Source organism: Felis catus, chromosome D3 (assembly GCF_018350175.1).
Source record: "Felis catus isolate Fca126 chromosome D3, F.catus_Fca126_mat1.0, whole genome shotgun sequence".
NCBI classification, from domain to species: Eukaryota; Metazoa; Chordata; class Mammalia; order Carnivora; family Felidae; genus Felis; species Felis catus.
Window position 1 is genome coordinate 62,816,817 of NC_058379.1, and position 21,399 is coordinate 62,838,215.

Below are 21,399 nucleotides of genomic sequence, written 5' to 3' on the forward strand. Positions count from 1 at the left end.
ATGGTGTTCAGGTTTTCAGAAAAGCCCAGCACCAGCGTATTTCTTATCAGCTTTGAAGGTTATAATAAATCCCTCCTTCTGTTAATTCATAAATCCTGTAACCACATGCCATTTTTGGGCCATATGCTTTCCTTCCTCCCTCTAACCCTGGGAAAGATCTTTTACATCCAATCTCTGTAGATATCAGAATGTGAAATCGGGTATGGTTATCTTGCTCCTCTAATCAGAAGGTCAGCAGTTACCTGGGGCTTTTCCATCTGTCCTCCAGCTGAACGCTGGCATTAAGTAAATCAAAAATTGGTTACAAATTAGCAAAGCTGACTGGCTCAGTGAGATCCAGCCTGGAGACTTTGCGGAAAGGGTGGAGGTTTAAATATGGTTTGAAGGGAGATTCTAGGTGAACTCTATTTGTCAAAGCCGTGGAGTAGCAGCGTAGGAGATGAGAGATGTTCTCCTGGGGAAAAGTGTCAAATCACATGGGGAATGGGAATATTTCACAGGGTGATTATTGAATTTTGAGCATCGCTCTGAGTGGATTAGGTGTAATTTTTTTTTCAGATACAAGGAAGTAGCTGGCAACAATTTTCTCTGAAGTGTTTCAGTTTAGAAATCAGTAGGAAAGCCTCTCCTTCATTTCCAGCAGTTTGCCAGGTCCTAGAGTGATACAGGGTAAGTTTCAAAGTACATAGAAACACACATGTGAAATAATTTGCAAATAATAATATGAAAACCTATGTGGTGTGGATTACAGATGCATTAGGAGCCCTAGAGAGGGCGGGAAGGACAGTGTCAGCTGAAGAAAATGCAAGGAAGCTTCACAGAGAAACCAGGTCTTTGTGCTGATGCCATACAAATTTCTGTTCCAGAGGTAAGAAGAGAGGGGGCAGGGAAAGTCTGTCCAAGTGGAGCTGCAGGTAAGTGCTGGGAAATGGCTGGGGAGGGAGGATGTTGGTGGTCACTGGAAGACCGGCCAAGACATTTGGAGTTGATACAAATCAAAAGGGTCCCCCGGTGTTTCTCGAAAATAATATAAAAGATAAATGGGGTGCTTTAGTACACATCTGGCCTTTGGAGTTGAGATTGGGAAGGAAGCCCAAAAAGGATTAGCATAATAATCCAGGCAGGACTTGATGGGACTGACCTGTGAGGAGGATGAGGAGGATGTGGAGAGAAAACAGTTTTGCAGAGGAAAATGTCAGTGAAAACCAGTAGTAATGCATCACAGGACAGACAACTGTAAATAACTGACAAACTTCCAACCTCCAACTGACAAACTTCTGGCAGTGGTGAGGGGCTTCTCCACTGGAATGTCTCCGTTTCAGCCAGATTTCTCTGTCTCCATGTAAAGCCAGACCCCCTTTAATAGGAAGAGGTCCGATGTCCCTCTCTGCATCCAGCTGGGCTCAGGAGCCGGCTGGTCATGCTGGGATGTTAATGTAGCCCGAGGCTGCCACTCTGTAAGTGGAGCTGGGATGGGCCTGCCAGGTAACAGGTGGTGGCTGTGGAGGAGTCTCAAGGCTCTGAGATTTAACAGCCCTGGCCTTCTTTGTTGTGAAGGACTCGGAGCTCCCTGGCCACTTGCACCTGTTTTGTACATGCTGGGAAGCAGGTGCAAAAAGCCTGGTGAAAGCGGGTTAAGTTCGGTGTGTACCTGGCTGGCCACCCAGTATTTTCATCTCAGAATGGCGGAGTGTTTCCTTTTTCATCATTCTCCTGTGCACATTAATTTGTGTGGAGGGTTTGAAGGAGATACGGAATTTTTCCCTTCAGAATTTACTGCATCTTCTGGCAGACATGTTATGCTAAAGTGCTGTTTGCAAACTTAGGCAGTGGTAAAAGTTACGAACACAATGAGAATATCAGAGGTGCAGATGAATCATGTTGGAGCTGGGGCCTGTTCAGTCTTGGTATTGCCAGAATTTAAGATGTGAGGGAAGAAGGTGGCAGAAAGGGGGAGGGCAGACGAGGGTCAAGGACGTAGGGTCAGGAAGTGAACTAAGCTGAGGAACAGACAGGTTGGATTGAGCAGTTTAGCTGGATGCTGGGGCAAGAAGGAAGAGACTGTTGGTCTGGAACCACCTTTTTTTTTTTTAACAAATTTGTTTTGGGGGCGGGAGGGGCAGAGACAGAGAGAGACAGGGGATCCAAACGGGCTCTGCACTGACAGCAGAGAGTCCAATGTGGGGCTCAAACTTCACAAAACGTGAGATCATGACCTGAGCTGAGGTCGGACACTTAACCCACTGAGCCACCCAGGCACCCCTAGAACCACTTTTTATGGCAGCACTTACTCATAGTTCTCAGAAGTGTCCAGCCTGGGGAAGGTGAGTGAGGGGCTGACGGTGACTCCTTTGGAGCCAAGCCTACCATTGATGATTTTTCTGAGCTCGTGAGAGAGGTAGTTCTCCTTCAGTGCGGCCTAGGGATTGGGAGGATGTCAGAGCAGAAATGGAATTTCTGAATCACTGTCCTATTTGGTCCCTATAGCTGAGGCTGAGGGCTCTGCAATGGGGCATGTAACCAGGGCTCTGACTCCCCTTAGCCATCATTTTCACACTTGCAAAAAATGATGTATTTTCCCAAGTGGGCAGGTGGCTGCCTATGGCAACCTTCAGCTAAATGAAAGCATTCTCTTGGTCTCTGGGGAGCTAGATGCTGACAGACGGGCTTCTAGGATTTAGAATTTCCTAGGTTTGTTATTTGAGGCTAACAAAAGAGAAAAATCTATCCTGGATGAAATTAGATCATTTTTTGTTGTCTTCTCCCCCCCCCCCGCCCCGCAACCCCCACACAAATAGAGGAAAAAATGTGAAGGACAGGAGTTTTAGTGCTGTTGTTGGTAATTTTAAGCCCAGTGTGGATGAGATAATATAACAAATAAAAGGTCTAGTGTGCTCTCTGAAAAAGCTGTAATGCCATGAATACACTCTGTGCAGGAGGGAGATTCTCAATATATTCAAATAGAGTAAAGGAAAATTTTATTATGATACCATGTAGTAAGGCTCCTGTGCAGAACTAGAAGCTCCCAGAGGAAAGCAGTTTCAGAGCAACTGCCACAGACAGGGAGGGGCATAGCAAGGGGGGAGCACCCGTAAACAGGGTGCCATCCCATGGGTGTGTAATGATTCAATTGTGATACATGTCCTCCCAATATTGTTATTGCTAATGAACAGTAGTATATGTGATGACTCCATTTTTAAAATATTAACTTGGTTGAATTATAATTTACCTGCAGTAAAATTCACTAACTTGTTTTTTTAATCTTTATTTATTTTTGAGAGAGAGACAGAGTATGAGCAGGGGAGGAGCAGAGAGAGAAGGAGACACAGAATCCGAAGCAGGCTCCAGGCCCTGAGCTGTCAGCACAGAGCCTGACGCGGGGCTCAAACTCACGAACCATGAGATCATGACCTGAGCCGAAGTCGTACACTCAACCAACTGAGTTGAGTGAGCCACCCAGGCACCCCAAAATTCACTAATTTTGTAAGTGATGCAATTTGATGAGTTTTGGCAAATGTGTATAGCCATGTATTTACCAATATGATCAAGATGTAGAACAGTTCCATCACCCTAAAATGTTCCCTGTGCCTTTATACAGTGAGTTCCCATCACCCCCCTCCCCGGTATTCACTGGTCTGCTTTCCATCATTATGGTTTCTATGGTTTCAGTTTTGTCTTTGTTTTTCCTTTCTGCTATAACTCTAAACTAACCTTCTAATTACCACATTGTTTCTATATCTATGTTAATATTACAAATCTCATTTTAGCCAAGGCTTTGGAACCTTAGAGCCATTCTGTCTCTTTAAGGTAGTTGTGTAGATTTTCACTTTGATCTATAACGTGGTTTATATGTGATCATAGTTTAGCTCATTTCTCTATGAGCCCTCCCCCCACCCCCCTCCCCCCACCAAGGTTCTTGATGGGGAGCATCTCATTGTTACCTTTATGCTTTAAGAATTATGGAAGGAATGGGGCGCCTGGGTGGCTCAGTCGGTTGAGTGTCTGACTTCAGCTCAGGTCACGATCTCACAGTCCGTGGGCTCAAGCCCCGCGTCGGGCTCTGGGCTGATGGCTCGGAGCCTGGAGCACACTTCTGATTCTGTGTCTCCCTCTCTCTCTGCCCCTCCCCCGTTCATGCTCTGTCTCTCTCTGTCTCAAAAATAAACAAATGTTAAAAAAAAATTAAAGAATTATGGAAGGAGATTATATGTGTATATACGCAGGGAGGCAGGAAAGGGTCAAGAGGAGATGGGGGGCAAGAAGAGGCTAAGGGGAAAAGGACTGAGTATTGCTGATGGAGCAGATCCTGATCCTGGAGGTAGGAAGATGGAATATGTGGCTGGCTTTGGGAAGGGTGGTGGGTGGAGATGCTGCTGCTTCTGGGACAGCAAGTTAGAATAGATCTTGTTAGCAGGTTAATTTAACCTAGAGGTGAAGACTCTAGTCATGTGATGAGAGTGACCAGCATGGATAGACTTGGGGATTCTCAGGAGTGTGCTAAACGTTTATAATCGTTTGATGAGATGCAACACAGCAACAACATGGTATTAAAAAAGAAATTTCAAAGGAGCATTGAAGGGTCAGTTGTTCTGTTAGGCATCTGGGCACCATTTTCTATGGGTTCTTCTTTGATCAGGCAGAACCTCGATTCTGCTCAATTAAATTTTTATTAAAAAATACTTTCATATCTGGGGAGCCTGGGTGGTTCAGTTGGTTAAGCATCTGACTCTTGATTTCGGCTCAGGTCAGGATCTTACGGTTTGTGGGTTCTAGCCCTGTGTTGGGCTCTGCACTGACAGCACGAGCCTGCTTGGGATTCTCTCTCTCCCTGTCTCTCTGCTCTCCCTCCCCTCCCCAAATAAGTAAATAAACTTAAAAAAACCCTTTCATATCTACATAAAAGTGTTAAGAATATTACATTGCACCCATAAGTCCTTCACCTAAATTCAACCCAAATTCACATTTGCTTTTTCTTTATCTCTCCTTTGGATGAAATATCCAAAGTATTATTCTTACAGCAATTTTAATAATTATTATCATCTTGCTGAATCATTTGAAGTATTTTGCAGAAGTCATGACTCTTCATCCCTTCAGCCCATGTTTCCCAAGAACAGGGACATTTTTTTTAAATACATAATCATAGTGTAATTCTCAAAATCAATAAATTTAACATTGATGTAATAGTACCAATCTGACATGCAGTTCACATTCAGATTTCTTCCACTACAGGAGCTTACATTTCAAGTGACTCTCCCAAAACGAAAATAGTGTATGATTCAAGAGAATGATAGTGTCACAGACCTATAGGTCATAGAGCTGCTGTTTGGGAGAAGAGGGGTACCGATTGACCACATATATGCTTGGTTTACTGGTAAGTGTCCAAGAAATACTTGTTTAACTGACCCAGAGTACTTGAACATTTGTTAAAAAAACCATTTTCTTGTTTTTCATATTTTTATTCTTAGCTTTGCTTTGGGAGCCCTGTTGGTAATGAGTGAGCAAGTCTGGGCCATTAGCTATTTGGAATACTTCATCTCTGCTCCATTTCTCTAGCGCCTTGTAACAGGCAGGACTATACAAAAGAAAACCCTTTTTACTGCCCCAATTCATATCAATCAAAGACCAAGGAAAGGATCCTAATATCTTTCTAAAATGTTTTCATTTATCTTGGAGTTTAGTTGTCATAAAAACTGTGTGTTTAAAGCGTCCATTGGGTGTAAATGGTCCCATAAACTCTTGTAACTGAGTGACATGTGATAATGAAAGTACCTTCACAAAGAACAACAAAATGGATCTTTTTTTATTGTAATCATCAAATAGTGTGCCCTAAGGTATTGATTGAATTATACATAAACCTGATGTGGAGCTATAAAAAGGATGCTAGCATGCTGGTTCAAAACAAACCACACACAGATTAGTCTGCGAGACATAACCTTAATTCTAACAGTATCCAGCTTCTGCTGGATGGATCACAAGACAAAAATATTTCTGGACAAAAATATTCCCTGTATGTTTGTTATGATTTAGGGTGTACTGTGAGAAATTTTATCAATTAAAAATAGGAAACGTGTATTCAAACAAGGAAGAGACATTTATTTAGGAGGCAAGAATAAACACACAGGAAGGTGGCTAATGGTCCAGGGTATTTCTTTGTAAGCCGCTATAATGGAGGCAGTGTTCAGAGGAGAACAGGGTTGTCAAGGTGTGGAAAAATCTAGGGAATACTTTGTGGAGTATTTGGTGGTTTGACTGAGTATCTAGTTTTGCATATTTTCTACCTTAAATGTTTAACTGTTTTAAAGAAATAAGCAATTTCTTTTCTTTGAATTTTTAATTTTCAGTTGCTCAATTGAATGTGTACGGTGGGTTGGGCAGAGTACTGGGATGTTGGGCTTTGGAATTCTGTTCTTCACTGGTTAATTTTCTCCCTGATAAGGCAACCCTTTAAGCATCCTTGTCTGCACAGAACATTCTGGAATGAAAAACATGCTACCCCTCACATTTTTTCTTCACCTTAAATATCTATTTTTATAATGTATCTTATGCTTTTTCACCTTCATATATCTGCTCATGCTTTCTACTCCTTCTGGAATTCACTGTTTCTCATTTCTGTGTATCCCAGTCCTACCTATCTGTCAAGGTCTACCTCAGATCCTTCTTTGGTGGGAAGGCTGCCCTGATTGCTCCCATTGGGGATATACTCGCACCTTCTCTAATCTCTTCAAATACTTTTAGCTGTACATTTTCTATGGCCCTTCTCACTTCCTACTTGGTATGATAAGCATGAATAAGTATGTTTCCTGTTTCTTCTGATCTGTCAAGCACATGAGGACAGGACTTGAGCTTGCTTTTTGATGAACCGTTTTTGTCAAATTTGTGAAATTTGTAATGAACTTTATAGATTTAAGAGCAAAATGGTCATGATAGGATATAACATTTTAATGAATTAGTCTAGGAAAAATGCATTTTAAAAATTTGTTGCCCAAACTGATATTTCCGGTCTTTTTAAAAATTCAAGTTAGGTAGCATACAGTGTAGTCTTGGCTTCAGGAATAGAACCCAGTGATTCATCTCTTATGTATGACACCCAGTGCTCATCCCTAAAAGTGCCTTCCTTAATGCCCATCACCCAGTTAACTCATACACCCCACCCCCCATTCAGTCTGTTTTTTTTAACACTTAAAGAATCTCAGGGACTCTTGATACTATTGTTATAACTATTAGATGTTATTTACATAGAACTAATCGGCGTGGCTTGATCCAAGGTGAGAAAAGTGTAATAGTCTACATCAGAGTTTCTCAATCTCAGCACTCTTGACATTGTGGGCCGACTTGCTTTTGTTATCATTTGTCCTGTGTATTGTAGGATGTTGAGCAGCATTCCTGTTCTCTACTCACTAGATGCCAGTAGCATTCCCTACTCTACTTGTGAAAATCATCAGTACTTATTTTATTGTTTTTACATTTTATTGTATTTTATTGTATTGTATTGCATTGTATTGTATTGTATTCTATTCTATTCTATTCTATTCTATTCTATTCTATTCTATTCTATTTTATTTATGTTACTTTATGTTATTTTATTTATATTTTAAGTAAGCTTTGCACCCACCATGGGGCTTGAAGTCATGACCCTAAGAAGAAGAGTTGTTCTACCGACTGAGCCAACCTGGTACCCCACCAGTCGTGTAAATTAAAAACATTCCCTGACATTGCCAAATTGTCCCAGGGAGCGAAGTTGTTCCCTGTTGAGAAACAACACTGTGTGATAATTTTGTAGTTGACAGAGAATCTTCCAAGCAACTTCTCTTCATTTCTGTCTAGCTCTTCCTTTACTTCTTGGTTTATATCTAGCTGCTGTTGTTTTCTGTATTTCTTGTCATTTTATTTACTTGGATTTTTTTTTATTTTGCTGTTATAGTACCTTAAGTAATATTTATTTTTTTAAGTTTTTCTTTAATGTTTATTTGAGAGAGAGAGAGAGAGAGAGAGAGAGAGAGAGAGAGAGAGAGAGAGAGAGAATGAGTGGGGGAGGGACCGAGAGAGGGAGACACAGCAACAGCATCCAAAGCAGGCTCCAGGCTCTGAGCTGTCAACACAGCTGACACAGGGCTGTCCCCCAACACAGGGCTTGAACTCATGAACTGTGAGATCATGACCTGATCCAAAGTCAGATGCTTAACCAGCTGAGCCACCCAGGTGCCCCACCTTAAGTAATTTTTTAAATGAAAGGTATATGGATGGTAAAAATAAGTAAAAAGGAACCTTAGAGTTCCTTTTTGGAGGCAGATACACATAAGTAATTTTTAAATTAAAGGGTGTGTGGATGGTAAAAAAAACCCAAAAAGGAACCTTAGAGTTTCTTTTTGGAGGCAGATATACACATATATGCTTAATTTATTTCCGACAAAGTTGTCAAAGAAATTCCATGAGAAGGGGTAATCATTTCAACAAATAGTGCTAGAATGGTTGGAGAGCTATAGTTGGATTTGCAAATGGTTAGAACCAAAAAAAAAAAAAAATCCTCAATTTTACCTAACATATAGAAAAACTATGTTGAAATGGATTATATTTCTAAATGTAATAGCTAAAGCTAAAACAGAGGAAGAATCTTAGTGACTTTGAGTTTTGCAAATAATTCTTAAATACCACACAAAAGGCACAACCAGTAAAAGAAAAAGCATTGAAATAAAAAAGTTTGACTTCATCAAAATTGAAAAAAAATTGCTTTTCTCATGTATGAAAATGAAAAGGCAAAGAAAGGCACACTCTGGGAAAAAATACAGCAAAACATATATCTATAAAGGACTTGCATCTAGAGCATATAAAGTATTCTCACAATTCAATAAGAGGAAAACTCCCAGTTAAAAAAAAAAAAAGACCAAGAGATTCTAAAGATACTTTATTATAGAAAATGTACAAAGCTACAAATGGCAGATAAGCACATGACAAGATGTTCAAATCATTAGTTAACAAGGAAATGCAAATTAAAACCTTTGTAAGATACCACTAAACTCGCATTAAAATGGCTAAATGAAAAAGACTGCCAGTACCAAGTGGTAGCAGAATGTGGAACAAAGGCAGCTGTTGTATACTTACTGCTGCTGGGGATGTAAGAAGGTGTAACTACACTGGAAAACAGTTTGATGGTTTCTGGGGGCACCTGGGTGGCTCAGTGGGTTAAGCGTTCGAGCCTTGATCTCCGCTCAGGTGAGGGTCTCACGGTTCGTGAGATCCATCCCGGTGTCGGGCTCTGTTCTTACAGTGTGGAGTCTGCTTGGGATTTCTCTCTCTCTCTCTGCCTCTCCCCCACTCTCTCTTTCTCTTTCTCCCTCTCAAAATGAGTAAATAAAAAGAAAAGGAAAACAGTTTGACGTTTTCTTAAAAAGTTAAAAATACACCTCCTATATGATCCCATCATTCCACTCTTAAGTATTTCCCCAAGGAAACAAAAGAAAGCATGCATTCAGAGGCATCTGGGTGGCTCAGTCGGTTAAGCGTCCGACTTAGGCCTAGGTCATGATATCGTGATTCATGAGTTTGAGCCCTGCGTCAGGCTCTGTGCTGACAGCTCAGAGCCTGGAGGCTGCCTCAGATTCTGTGTCTCCCTCTCTTTCTGCCCCTCCCCTGCTCATGCTCTGCCTTTTTCTGTCTCTCAAAAATAAATAAATGTTTTTTTTTTTAAAAGAAAGCATGCATTCACACAAAGACTTAAACACTCATTTTCTTTTGCAGTAGCCAAAAACTGAAACAAGAGATACACAAATCATAGTATATTCCTGTTAAGTATCCCTATTTAGCATCAAACTTAAACTATTGATACATACAATAACATGAATAAATCTCGAACTAATTATGCTGCCTGCAAGAAGCGTGACAAAAGAGAGTATATGCTGTATAATTTTGTTTGTATGAAGTTCTAGAAAATGTGACCCAAAATATTTATAATGAAAGAAATTAGATCAGTGATTGCTTGGGGGAGGGGAGAGGGGTGGGAGGAAAGAATTCCAAATGATCATGAGGCAACTTTGGGGATGGTGATTTTGGGGTTTTTATTTCTTGATTGTGATGATGGTTTCATGGTGGTATATAACATGCTAAAATTGGTCAGATTCTACCCTTTAAATTTTACCGTATGTCAATATTGCCTCACATTTAATGCAACTATTAAAAAATTACTCCCCAAATTATATTTTTGTAATCTGTTTTACAGCTTCAAAGTAATCTTCTGGTTTCTGTTTGGAAGGCAGGTGTTGTGATATGAAGAAAATGGGCTCCTGAGTTATGTAGAGGTGAGTTTGTACCATTGTTCTGGGGAAGTGGCAACTTCCCAGAGGAGTGACTTGTATAAATTCTTTTGAGTTTCAGAACCTTAGTTTTCTCTTTTGGAAACAGGTGTAATAACAATTACCGCAGAAGACTGATGGGGAGATTACACAGTATAGGCAATCAGCTAGCACAGTGATTCCATGAAAGGATCAGTTCCCTTCTCTTCTGCCTTCTCCACAAAGCCAGGAGTAGGTGTAACAGTTGCTCAGTACACCCTCATTGTTTCAGTCACCATTTGCTTGTTTCAATTTAGTTGGTAGAAGAGTCTAAAACACTTTATCAAGGATTTTCCAATCTTGCTTTTTAAATCTTGGCATTTGAAATAAGAGCAAACTTTGTAACTAGAGCACATTGGAGTAATTCAACTGCCAACGTAATTGTATACTCACTGCTTACAGAAGTTACTTACAGAAATGTGAACTTCCCCATGTACACAAAGCAACGAGTAAGACTTAATCATAAAATGAGAACCTTGACTATGAGTTTTTGGACTGGAAAAACATAATTATTTGGAAAGTTCAGTCATATTAATTTTTTCAAATAATACAATGCATATTTCCTTAATCCAGAAAAAAAGGGTTTGACTAATTTAATAAGGCAGGCATCCAGCAATTCAAAGAACAAATATCTTCTTGAAGCTTCAAGAAACTCTCCATATGGAATGTGCTATTGATGGCATTGTTTTCAAACAGTTTCCTTTTCCTCCTTAGTCTGATATGAAAGCCCAGGGAGCTACAGGGAGAAAGAGTACTACTATTCTATTTTTAAATGTCTTCGGTAAGACCATAGAAAAGTTTCCTGTTAGCCTCAGGCATTCTGAAGCCTTGGTTGACACTTAAAGGCTGCTTGCTTCCAAGGGTGGATTGGATCAGATGGAAAGGCCTTTATATACTACTAAGAAACCAGCAAGGAGATACAGAAAGCTATAGTCTGGGCAGAGACCATTGGTTAAAAGATGCATTATCAGCTGAATAAATGTAAAGCAGCTTGGTTTCTTCAAGCCATGGTTTAACAACTGCTTGAAATGTTGCTGTCATAACGAAAAACAAACAACCAACAAATTTAAAAACCACAAATTCAGTTTTGATTTTTTGGAAATTTGTGTTTAAATCATGTTTGGACTGAAGTTTGCCATTTGTTTAGAAAATTCTCTTTCAAAACTGCTAACCAGATTGTGCTGTGATTCTAATGGAGTGCCTTAAAATATTCAAGGATATTAACCTCTTCAAGAATCCATACATACTTTAAAATATCTCATTCATTGGAGGCTGTTAGGCTTATAATAACCATGGCATTCAATTTCATCTCTTCATTTAATGTAAATTTTTGAGATTTAAATTATTTTTAAAAAGAGGCAGGTTATCATGAATAAATCAGTAAGCAGTAGGTCCCTACAGCTGACATTGTTAATTCCCTACCCACATGTTCATGGCAATAATGCTTCCTTGCATGCCTTCCAAATTTCCACTTGCCAGCACCTGTGACTCTACCTGGGCGTTCTCTCTGGCTGTTGGAGCCTGCTGTGGCTACCCATTGAGCAAGCCAGAACTGCTCATATATTCACCACTCCCCTTCAGATGAATAGTAAATATCCCAAATCCTTCCCCCAAGGGTTGGGATAACACTGAGACCCATGTTCTAAAAGATTTTACAGTTCTAAAAATGAATTAAACTCCAGCTGTCCACTGTAGTGACTTGCTTGACAAATTTCATTGGTCCTTTTCTTTCCTGTCCCATCTCTCCGCACCCACACCACATCCAAATCACCCACTCTCCATACTCCACACCCACATCACCTTCACAATAAACCATTGCACTCATGGTCTTTATTGGGCATACCTGTACCTTTTGATTTTAAGCTGTGCATTCTCTGGAGTCTTCTATTAGAATTCATGTGTTCCTGGGAGACTAACCCCCTAAAGACTTGGTGTTAGTTATCAAAGTGTAAGGTGATATGCTGTCAAACAGGGCACTTCTGAAGACAGACAAGTCAAGAAGGAGGGTTATCTTCAGCAGACTGCTTTCCTCTTTTCACAACTGCCATGAGAAGGCCAGCAGAGATGTCAATAAACCCCACCTCATTAAACTTGGGAAGGGATCTCGGAGGGGGCATCTCTACTTTCAGCCTCAGGGGGGGTTGCTTGTAATACATTTAATGATTGTAATGCATTTAATGATTCCTCAGTAGAGAATCTGGCTCTGTGTGAATCTGCAAAGCAGTCCCAAGCCTACTAGCTGTAATACAGAATATTTTGTGCTCAATGATAAGTAAAAATTCTGCTTAAAGCTAACTTGCAATTATGGCTATATAAATAATGGCACACATATTTTTCTGTTGTGGCAGGATTTGAAGACTTGCTTAGTGCCTAAGACATGATGTATTTGAAGGGAGAACACAAACACATGACAATATGCCTGTCTCTGTCTAGTAGTCATGTTTTTGGTGGGGTTATAACCAAAATAGAGTGGGGAAGGAGGCCGTGCAAAAATGCACGTTGTCTGTTGTGTGGTGAGGGCAAGGCAAAAGGTCTGTTGGTGGTAGAACACGGTGTTGATGAGGCCAGGAGGTCAGTCTCTACTTGGATGAGTGAAGTTCATACTAGGGAAGGGGAAAAAAGAAAACAGTTCTGAAATATTTGATAGGGACTGTGATTCCAGATTCTTGTATGGTACCATGTAAATAATCTCTTGCTCCAGCTTCATAGGAGAATATGAAGCTCTTGGAAGGACACCTTACTTTTCAGTAATGCTGTGGGGATGCCTGCCCACCTCATCCCCAACTGTAAGGATAAACTTGAACTCTTGTAGGTGGGTGTCTTAGTTGTTGAAGTTTCCATAACAACATACCACAGGCACGTGGCTTAAACAGCAGACATTTATTTTCTCACATTCTGGAAGCCAAAAGTCCAACATCAAGGTGCCCTCAGGGGTGGTTTTTGGTGAGCGCTCTTTTCTCAGCTTGCCGGTGACCTTCAAGCTGTGTCCTCAAAAGGCCTTCCCTCTGTGTGTGTGCAAGAGACAGATCTCTGGTGTCTCTTCTTAGAGAGGGAGGATTAGGGCTTGAATATAGGAATTTTGGGTGGATGCAGTTTAACTGAAAACAGTGGGAGTTCTCAACTGGAAGCTAGCAGGTCTGAAATAAGTTCTCTTCCTCTTTCCTGCACCTTCCTTGGAGTAATGGGGCTGTGCAGACACTCTGGGCACTCTGTAGTCTAGAGGCTAGAGGAAAGGGATCTTCACCTAGTGAATATCTGCTCTGTGGAGGGCTATTTGGTATAACATTTTAATTACCATACGAACCAAATCTTGCATTACAGGTAATTTGTTATTTTCTGTACTAGGAAATTGAAGCTCAGAAAAGTTAGCTAGTACATGACCCGGATCCAAACACAAAGCTTTTGTTTTTTCTACTCTATTACTGTGATTCCTCTCACTGAGGGATTTCCTCAACAGTTGATTACAGATTCAACCTTCTGTATTCTTCCCTGGTATTCAGCTGTTATCAGTTGTTAAAACTTAATGGTGAAGCTTCCAGGCAGAGACATATAGTTAGGGAGTTATAGGTTATTAAAGGTTATTTTTTCCATTGGAGATTAATTATGCATAAATAAAGGAAAGCATTTTGAAATTGTCATATAAATCAATGAAAATAGCATTTAATTAATAAATACCTTTAAAAAATGTTTATTTTTGAGAGAGAGTGAGAGAGAGAGCATGCACATGTGTAAGCAGGGGAAGGGCAGAAAGTGAGGGAGAGAGAATCCTAAGCAATCTCCACTGAATTATTGTGTATCTAAGCTTTAGCCTCTGAGGTGATGTGAAACCATTTTTAGCCCTTTGCAGGCATTTTCTCTGCTCTGGTAGGTACTTCAGTGTCTATGTAAAACCTCTAATGATAGATTATTTACATTCTAATTATGCTCACCTGGGAATATGGAGGAAGCCTTAGTACAAGTACAGGTAATCTCCCAAATAGAAGTTTCCTGGATTGGTTGTAGAGTTTGTTTTCTTTCCTCTAAGGGATGTGCTAATTTCATTTCATTTTTTTCTTTTATATATGTGGTCTTGTTCACATGGTCTTTAAGATGATGGTCACATGCATCTTCACAAAGTATTCATAGGCCTGCTACTCTTTCCTGTTACACTTCATAAAACACCTTCTTTGGGTGTATTTAAGTTCTAAGTTGGTGGTTGATGTCTGCTAACCATTCACACATAAGCACAAACATGTGCACACACGAGGACATACAGGAAGTATAACATTGGTCCATTTCATAGTTCACAGTGTAAGCGATGCTGTTATCATAACAATGCCTTTTACTATAAGCTTACCAACTAAGAAGCTAGCCTTCATTCTTAGGAAGATGTTGATGTGAGCTGCCATAGCAGTCACTAACTTGTGGTTCTTTACACCCAAAGAACAACAGAAGTTTACTTCAAGATGGAAACCCTATAATTACATCTTTTTTTTTTCCTTCTGGTTACCAAACAATCCCCTATTTCTTCAACTGCTGCTTCTATTGCATGGTTTCCAAACTCCTTTCTATTGTGTCTGCTTTTCTGGTTTTATTGTTTACCGACTTATCTTCTCAAAAATGGCTTTGACGTGTGGCCCTCAGAATCCTTGGGTGATCACTGAGTACAGTGGTAATTTGCCACCTGTGATTAAAATATTACACTTCTGATATAGACTAAGATTGCACAAACTATAAAATATCAGTGTCACATAATTGGTTGATACTGGGCCTGCAGTCAACCAGAAATTTTCACTTGAATGCTGGCTAAGCCAGGTGTTGGCTGTTATCTTGAATGGGCTTAGCATGCTTATAAAAGCAGTGAGAGCGTGCTTTCTCGCCCCTTTTCCCCTTTGTGAGGTTACGGTCAAGAGAGAGTATCTGCTGGTGCCTTAATCTTGGACTTCCCAGCCTCTGAAATGGTGAGAGATAGATGTTTTTGTCTATAAATCACCTGGTTTATGATATTTTGTTATAGCAGCCTAATGGACTAAGACAATATGAGTAACAAGTGCTTTTGTATGTATCAACTCTTTTGAGGTGTGTAAAATATATCAGATAGGAGTTATGGGCATTATCTTATCCATTTGGTAAATGAGGAAATAAAAGGCCCAGAAAGGTTAGGTGACTTAGCCGTCACCATATAATTTCTAAGTATTTAAACAAAATACCTTTGGGTTTCATTGTCTTTTGAGTATAATGAAATAAGATTTATTTTATTGTTTATAGAATTTGCAGTAATGCCCAAGAGCTAATTGTCTAGTTAAATGTATTTTTATTGCACAGGCATACATAAACTGTGCATAGATGGGTTTTTAAAAGAAATAAATCTCTTATTTCACAGCTCCAAGAGGATAGTTGATTTCACTTTAGCATGTTTGTTTTGGTTGCTGGATGTCCACATTTTATGTGACTTTAATAGTAGGAATTACACATTTAATCTGAAGTTTTCAGTTAACAATATGCTGTAAACATCTCTGTTGTAGTTAGAGTTCATTGCCATTATTTTTTGAAAATTATATTTTGAGTTTAATAGTTTATGTAATTAAAAATACTTTAGGTAATTCCACAGTGACTGTTGATAAAACTAGTATTAACTTCCAGAAACTGTTAGGTAAAAAAGGCCTGTTGCTATGTGACAAGCTGCATGTATCCATATTGCATTCCGAAGGGGTTGTCATGATGTGCCAAGCTTATGGTCCTATAGTCATGGCCTAACATTCTAAGGGTTATTTTGTAATTATTTTGCTAACTTTGATGCAAAATGCTATCACATTTGTCATTTTGCATTAATGGTAAATTTTTTCCCATGTCTTTGGCATTTTTTTCATATGCTTTTTCCCCTTTTGTTTGACCTGTTACCTACTTAAAAATTTTTTTGATGAACTACTTACCAAACAGGTTTGAATCCCGATGATGGATAAAGTTTAGGTTACAGCTTGTATTCTCAATGGTGCTCATAATTAGACTGTATCTCTCTAAAAGGGGATAATTCTCCATGTGTTATATATGGTTGGTTTTTTTGGGGGGAGGTCTATTGCGGGTCTTGTGCAAAGGGCTCCAGTTAACTCCCTCAGTGCCCTTGTGTGCTGGGTTCCCCATTTTCTTGGAAGAGAGAAGTGCATGAGTCTGGCACACCTGGACTTTCCATGGAGTTTTGCTCTAAGAGAAGGTTTCACTCTCCGCTGCTTTCTCTTTTAATGAGGAGACGATCAGAATAGCCTTTGCAGCTGGAGACCAGACAGCTCAGCCCTGAGCACTTTGACCTTAAATGTCAACTATTGGCACCTGCTTTCTTTGTGGGACATTGGGTTTGTACACAGCCTGCCTGTCCTCCTTGGTGGAAGCCTCCAGCACCAGCTTACTTCTTATCAGGCTGTCTAGATAATGCTTCCAGAGTGGGGGTGTCATTTATTGGATAACATGCTTGTGTATCCACCAGACTCAAAAGAAATCAGGCACTTGGAATCATCGTAAGTATAAAGTGATACATAAGATAAAGATATGGGTGACCCCACCATGAGCAGTTTGCTACCAGTGATCGCGTGGGAATGTGTTTTTTGGTCTTTTTTAACTCTAACATGCAGATATAAAAGGATTTTGGTTTTGGGAGAGGGAGGAAAAGAGGGATCAGATATCTGTTAAATCCTATTACTAAAAAAAAAAACAAAAAACAAAAAAACAAAAAAAACAACCAAACATTATTACCTACTCTAAGTGTATTTGTATGTTAGATAATTGCATAATTGTCTTTAAAGATTGAAAACTAGAGTTTTAATATGGCAATAAGCACTCTTCTGACAATGTAATAGCTTTCAATTTCTTAATTTTCATACTTGTTTTTCCTTTATATGAACAGAGTGAAGTTAGAAGCAACCTATCAAAACTTTAAAATTCTTTTCTTCTGAGGGGATTTACTTAAAAGAATTTCTAAGTTTTAGAAGTAAACTTTCCATTAAGGTTTAATGCAGAAAGGTACACAAAATGTATATCTGTTTCCACAAAGTGAAGAGATGTGTATAACGAGCACCACATGAATGTAAAACCCAGTTCCTGTAAGTCTCTTGCACCCCTCCTCCATCACTGTCCACACCCCATCCCCACAAAGGTAACTATTTCTTTCTAGTGCCATGGATGAGTTTTGCCTGATTTTGAAATTTATGTAATAATTCAATATGTACTCCTGTGTTTGGTTTCAAAAAGTAAATTTTCTTTTTTTTTATATGAAATTTATTGACAAATTGGTTTCCATACAACACCCAGTGCTCATCCCAAAAGGTGCCCTCCTCAATACCCATCACCCACCCTCTCCTCCCTCCCACCCCCCATCAACCCTCAGTTTGTTCTCAGTTTTTAACAGTCTCTTATGCTTTGGCTCTCTCCCACTCTAACCTCTTTTTTTTTTTTTCCCTTCCCCTCCCCCATGGGTTCCTGTTAAGTTTCTCAGGATCCACATAAGAGTGAAACCATATGGTATCTGTCTTTCTCTATATGGCTTATTTCACTTAGCATCACACTCTCCAGTTCCATCCACGTTGCTACAAAAGGCCATATTTCATTTTTTCTCATTGCCACGTAGTACTCCATTGTGTATATAAACCACAATTTCTTTATCCATTCATCAGTTGATGGACATTTAGGCTCTTTCCATAATTTGGCTATTGTTGAGAGTGCTGCTATGAACATTGGGGTACAAGTGCCCCTATGCATCAGTACTCCTGTATCCCTTGGATAAATTCCTAGCAGTGCTATTGCTGGGTCATAGGGTAGGTCTATTTTTAATTTTCTGAGGAATCTCCACACTGCTTTCCAGAGCGGCTGCACCAATTTGCATTCCCACCAACAGTGCAAGAGGGTTCCCGTTTCTCCACATCCTCTCCAGCATCTATAGTCTCCTGATTTGTTCATTTTGGCCACTCTGACTGGCGTGAGGTGATATCTGAGTGTGGTTTTGATTTGTATTTCCCTGATAAGGAGCGACGCTGAACATCTTTTCATGTGCCTGTTGGCCATCCGGATGTCTTCTTTAGAGAAGTGACTATTCATGTTTTCTGCCCATTTCTTCACTGGGTTATTTGTTTTTCGGGTGTGGAGTTTGGTGAGCTCTTTATAGATTTTGGATACTAGCCCTTTGTCCGATATGTCATTTGCGAATATCTTTTCCCATTCCGTTGGTTGCCTTTTAGTTTTGTTGGTTGTTTCCTTTGCTGTGCAGAAGCTTTTTATCTTCATAAGGTCCCAGTAATTCACTTTTGCTTTTAATTCCCTTGCCTTTGGGGATGTGTCGAGTAAGAGATTGCTACGGCTGAGGTCAGAGAGGTCTTTTCCTGCTTTCTCCTCTAAGGTTTTGATGGTTTCCTGTCTCACATTCAGGTCCTTTATCCATTTTGAGTTTATTTTTGTGAATGGTGCGAGAAAGTGGTCTAGTTTCAATCTTCTACATGTTGCTGTCCAGTTCTCCCAGCACCATTTGTTAAAGAGACTGTCTTTTTTCCATTGGATGTTCTTTCCTGCTTTGTCAAAGATGAGTTGGTCATACATTTGTGGGTCTAGTTCTGGAGTTTCTATTCTATTCCATTGGTCTATGTGTCTGTTTTTGTGCCAATGCCATGCTGTCTTGATGATGACAGCTTTGTAGTAGAGGCTAAAGTCTGGGATTGTGATGCCTCCTGCTTTGGTCTTCTTCTTCAAAATTCCTTTGGCTATTCGGGGCCTTTTGTGGTTCCATATGAATTTTAGGATTGCTTGTTCTAGTTTCGAGAAGAATGCTGGTGCAATTTTGATTGGGATTGCATTGAATGTGTAGATAGCTTTGGGTAGTATTGACATTTTGACAATATTTATTTTCCCAATCCATGAGCAGGGAATGTCTTTCCATTTCTTTAAATCTTCTTCAATTTCCTTCATAAGCTTTCTATAGTTTTCAGCATACAGATCCTTTACATCTTTGGTTAGATTTATTCCTAGGTATTTTATGCTTCTTGGTGCAATTGTGAATGGGATCAGTTTCTTTATTTGTCTTTCTGTTGCTTCATTGTTAGTGGATAAGAATGCAACTGATTTCTGTACATTGATTTTGTATCCTGCAACTTTGCTGAATTCCTGTATCAGTTCTAGCAGACTTTTGGTGGAGTCTATCGGATTTTCCATGTCATCTGCAAAAAGCGAAAGCTTGACTTCATCTTTGCCAATTTTGATGCCTTTGATTTCCTTTTGTTGTCTGATTGCTGATCCTAGAACTTCCAGCACTATGTTAAACAACAGCAGTGAGAGTGGGCATCCCTGTCGTGTTCCTGATCTCAGGGAAAAAGCTCTCAGTTTTTCCCCGTTGAGGATGATGTTAACTGTGGGCTTTTCATAAATAACTTTTATGATCTTTAAGTATGTTCCTTCTATCCCGACTTTCTCAAGGGTTTTTATTAAGAAAGGGTGCTGGATTTTGTCAAAGGCCTTTTCTGCATCGATTGACAGGATCATATGGTTCTTTTCTTTTTTTTTGTTAATGTGATGTATCACGTTGATTGATTTGCGAATGTTGAACCAGCCCTGCATCCCAGGAATGAATCCCACTTGATCATGGTGAAGAATTCTTTTTTTTTTTTTTTTCAACATTTATTTATTTTTGGGACAGAGAGAGAGCGTGAACAGGGGATGGGCAGAGAGAGAGGGAGACACAGAATCGGAAATAGGCTCCAGGCTGTGAGCCATCAGCCCAGAGCCCGACACGGGGCTCGAACTCACGGACCGCGAGATCGTGACCTGGCTGAAATCGGACGCTTAACCGACTGCGCCACCCAGGCGCCCCTGAAGAATTCTTTTTATATGCTGTTAAATTCGATTTGCTAGTATCTTATTGAGAATTTTTGCATCCATATTCATCAGGGATATTGGCCTGTAGTTCTCTTTTTTTACTGGGTCTCTGTCTGGTTTAGGAATCAAAGTAATACTGGCTTCATAGAAGGAGTCTGGAAGTTTTCCTTCCCTTTCTGTTTCTTGGAATAGCTTGAGAAGGATCGGTATTATCTCTGCTTTAAATGTCTGGTAGAACTCTCCTGGGAAGCCATCTGGTCCTGGATTCTCATTTGTTGGGAGATTTTTGATAACCGATTCAATTTCTTCGCTGGTTATGGGTCTGTTCAAGCTTTCTATTTCCTCCTGATTGAGTTTTGGAAGTGTGTGGGTGTTCAGGAATTTGTCCATTTCTTCCAGGTTGTCCAATTTGTTGGCATATAATTTTTCATAGTATTCCCTGATAATTGTTTGTATCTCTGAGGGATTGGTTGTAATAATTCCATTTTCATTCATGATTTTATCTATTTGGGTCATCTCCCTTTTCTTTTTGAGAAGCCTGGCTAGAGGTTTGTCCATTTTGTTTATTTTTTCAAAAAACCAACTCTTGGTTTCGTTGATCTACTCTACAGTTTTTTTAGATTCTATATTGTTTATTTCTGCTCTGATCTTTATTATTTCTCTTCTTCTGCTGGGTTTAGGCTACCTTTGCTGTTCTGCTTCTAGTTCCTTTAGGTGTGCTGTTAGATTTTGTATTTGGGATTTTTCTTGTTTCTTGAGATAGGCCTGGATTGCAATGTATTTTCCTCTCAGGACTGCCTTTGCTGCGTCCCAAAGCGTTTGGATTGTTGTATTTTCATTTTCGTTTGTTTCCATATATTTTTTAATTTCTTCTCTAATTGCCTGGTTGACCCACTCGTTAGTAGGGTATTCTTTAACCTCCATGCTTTTGGAGGTTTTCCAGACTTTTTTCTGTGGTTGATTTCAAGCTTCATAGCATTGTGGTCTGAAAATATGCATGGTATAATTTCAATTCTTGTAAACTTATGAAGGGCTGTTTTGTGACCCAGTATATGATCTATCTTGGAGAATGTTCCATGAGCACTCGAGAAGAAAGTATATTCTGTTGCTTTGGGATGCAGAGTTCTAAATATATCTGTCAAGTCCATCTGATCCAATGTGTCATTCAGGGCCCTTGTTTCTTTATTGACCGTGTGTCTAGATGATCTATCCATTTAAGTAGGGTGTTAAAGTCCCCTGCAATTAC

General features: G+C 39.7%; 1 long non-coding RNA gene across 1 annotated transcript in view; it reads left to right on the forward strand.

Annotated features, from left to right (window-relative positions):
* Nucleotides 1-3,423: 3,423 nt before the first annotated feature.
* LOC109493429 overlaps nt 3,424-21,399 on the forward strand; it is a 557,438-nt gene continuing 539,462 nt past the window's right edge. Inside the window, exons 1-3 of the long non-coding RNA XR_006588324.1 lie at nt 3,424-3,483; nt 5,230-5,371; nt 10,214-15,265. This is a non-coding gene — a long non-coding RNA (uncharacterized LOC109493429). The remainder of the gene's footprint in view (nt 3,484-5,229; nt 5,372-10,213; nt 15,266-21,399) is intronic.